Source organism: Eulemur rufifrons, chromosome 5, assembly GCF_041146395.1.
Source record: "Eulemur rufifrons isolate Redbay chromosome 5, OSU_ERuf_1, whole genome shotgun sequence".
Taxonomy (NCBI): domain Eukaryota; kingdom Metazoa; phylum Chordata; class Mammalia; order Primates; family Lemuridae; genus Eulemur; species Eulemur rufifrons.
In genome coordinates this window covers 41,518,706-41,521,051 of record NC_090987.1, presented here as the reverse complement: position 1 = coordinate 41,521,051, position 2,346 = coordinate 41,518,706, and the positions used below count along the sequence as shown (strand labels likewise).

The 2,346-nt window shown below is 44.7% G+C and overlaps 1 non-coding gene across 1 annotated transcript; it reads left to right on the top strand.

The window, feature by feature from the left end:
- Positions 1–2,016: 2,016 nt before the first annotated feature.
- Positions 2,017–2,123, top strand: LOC138383595 (U6 spliceosomal RNA). The gene has a single exon (XR_011233650.1). It is a non-coding gene; the product is annotated as a U6 spliceosomal RNA (small nuclear RNA).
- The last annotated feature ends 223 nt before the right edge of the window (positions 2,124–2,346 follow it).

The window sequence follows — 2,346 nt, the reverse complement described above, 5'->3', positions numbered from 1 at the left end:
CGCCAGGAAGCTCTGTACAGCATCTCAGTGCTCATTTGCAGGGAAAAAGCTTGACATTAAAAAAATGAAAACAAAAACTGAACTCTGGAGAGATACATATACAACTGTCACCAGCAGGTGCCCTGGAGTGGCTGGGAAGGAGGGGGTGACGGAGTGGGTGGGGAGGGGCAGGCCTTCAGAAGGACTTCGGCTTTTGTTTTGCACGAGCTGAGGGGCCTGGGAAGGTTTTGGGCAGAGGGGTGATGCAGTCCGGCTTAACTTTTAAAGGAGCTACTCTGGCTATTGTTGGAGAATAGACTGGGGGTGGGGAGGCTGTCGGGGAAGGGGGGCATTGCCATAACGTGTGAGGGTGAGGATGGCGTGGGCTGGGTGGTGCCCATGGAGGCGATGGGGAGGGCTCGGATTCTGGGTATGTTTGTAGGGCTGACAGGCTTTTCTGACGGGTGGGTCAGATGTGGCCCATGAGAGAAAGAGAGAGAAGAGTTGGGGATGACGCCAAGGGCTTCGGCCTGAACAGCCAGAAGAATGGAGTTGCCAGTTGCTGAGAAGGCGACGATATAACATCATCCCCTTCGCCCAGCCCGTGTCCCCTTCTGACTCCACAAGAACGGACGCATGGAAGGCAAGGAAGCTGACGCTGGCGCCCGGCGTCGGGCCTCCCACATTGTCAATAAGCACTGTGGAAGGAATGGAAAAACAGTGAAAAAGAAAAGGAGATCAAATATTTGCCTAAAGATATCTGAGCAGATCGTGGGCTTCCGGGGACCAAGTGGTCCCTGCAGTTTGGGACAATGGGTAGGTCGAAGAAGTGTTGGGGTCAGCATGAGCGCCCACGATTCTTGTGAATTCTCCTTTGGCGTTTGGTTTTAAAGCTGTAAAACTGTTACAATAATGCCTATTAACAGGAGTGTGTCACAGAGACGCTGTAAAAAACATACGGGGCTTTAAATTATGTTTCTGAACAGGTTCTAGGACAGGTGCTGCACAAGGGCAAGATACTACTCTAGAGGAAGATAGGACGTTAGTGATCCAGCTTCCCTTTCTCAGCTATCGTAGCTATTCGAACTATTTTCGAGGACAAGGAAGTCAGCAAAGAAAGGACGCCCATTAAAGCTCTGAGACTTTACTAACTGGAGAGCTTCACAGATCCTCACCGGAGCACAGGAGCTCTTGTTCAGAAACGTGTAACTGAGCTTGATTGTCTGTTAACCTGGCTGGAGCAGGACCGGTACCGCACAATGGTCAATGGCATGAGCTCCGAACTTGCACGGCAGAGCTTCTCCTCCTGCCTCTAGCTGTGTGAACAAGGGCAAGTTTATCTCTCTCTCTAAGCCTCCGTGTCCTCATCTGTAAATACGGACACCTACTGCTTTATAGGGAATTTGTAAGGACTAAATGAAGAAATAGTCATGAAGTGCTTAGTACAGTGCCGAGTATGTGGTAACTGCCTAATGAATGGCTATTAATATTACTATTATCAATATCAGCAGCAAAGTAGGTGCCATAAATTAGAATATGGAAAGAAATTTTTAAATGTCGTAGCCTAACTTGAGAAAAAGAGGCAAAAAAAATTATAAAAAAGAAGCATGACATTTTTTAAAAGCCCGTAATATATTCAGTGTCAGTGTAATGAAAAATAGCTCAACGAATTTCAATAGCATTTGGAGGCAAATGTTGTGCAAAGTTGAAGTACAATCATTATTAAATTAATAAAACCCTGAATCATCAAGAAAATGTTCAGCACACTCTTTGAAAAGACAGAGAAGGGTATGATACATATTTTAGTTAAAACAAAGTTTTTGTGCAGGCATTTCTGTGGAACAGATTGTAAACCAATAATACCAAGTAAATAAAACTGTCTTACTTGAAAATTTCCAAGGATTTCTCCCAATGATGACTTGAAAATTATTTACATGGGGATATGATTGTTTTTGAAAAAATGCACGTAATGTACATAATAATCTCCTTACATATCAGCCAATGAAGTTGTCTCATGTTTTAAATATGTCAGGTACAGTGCTCGCTTCGGCAGCACATATACTGAAATTGAAATGATACAGAGGAGATTAGCATGGCCCCTGCACAAGGATGACACGCAAATTCGTGAAGCGTTCCATAAAAAAAAAAAAAATGTCAGGTACAGGACCCTCAAAACTACACATCCACAACAGGCCTCCAACTAGATGGATAGAAGTAGTGGGTGTGTGTGGTATAGAAACTTCTCAGGGCGCAAGTCAGAGGTAGAACTGATTAGAGACAGTAGATTTTCTTTTTTTTTTTGAGATAGAGTCTCACTTTGTTGCCCAGGCTAGAGTGAGTGCCGTGCCATCAGCCTAGCTCACAGCA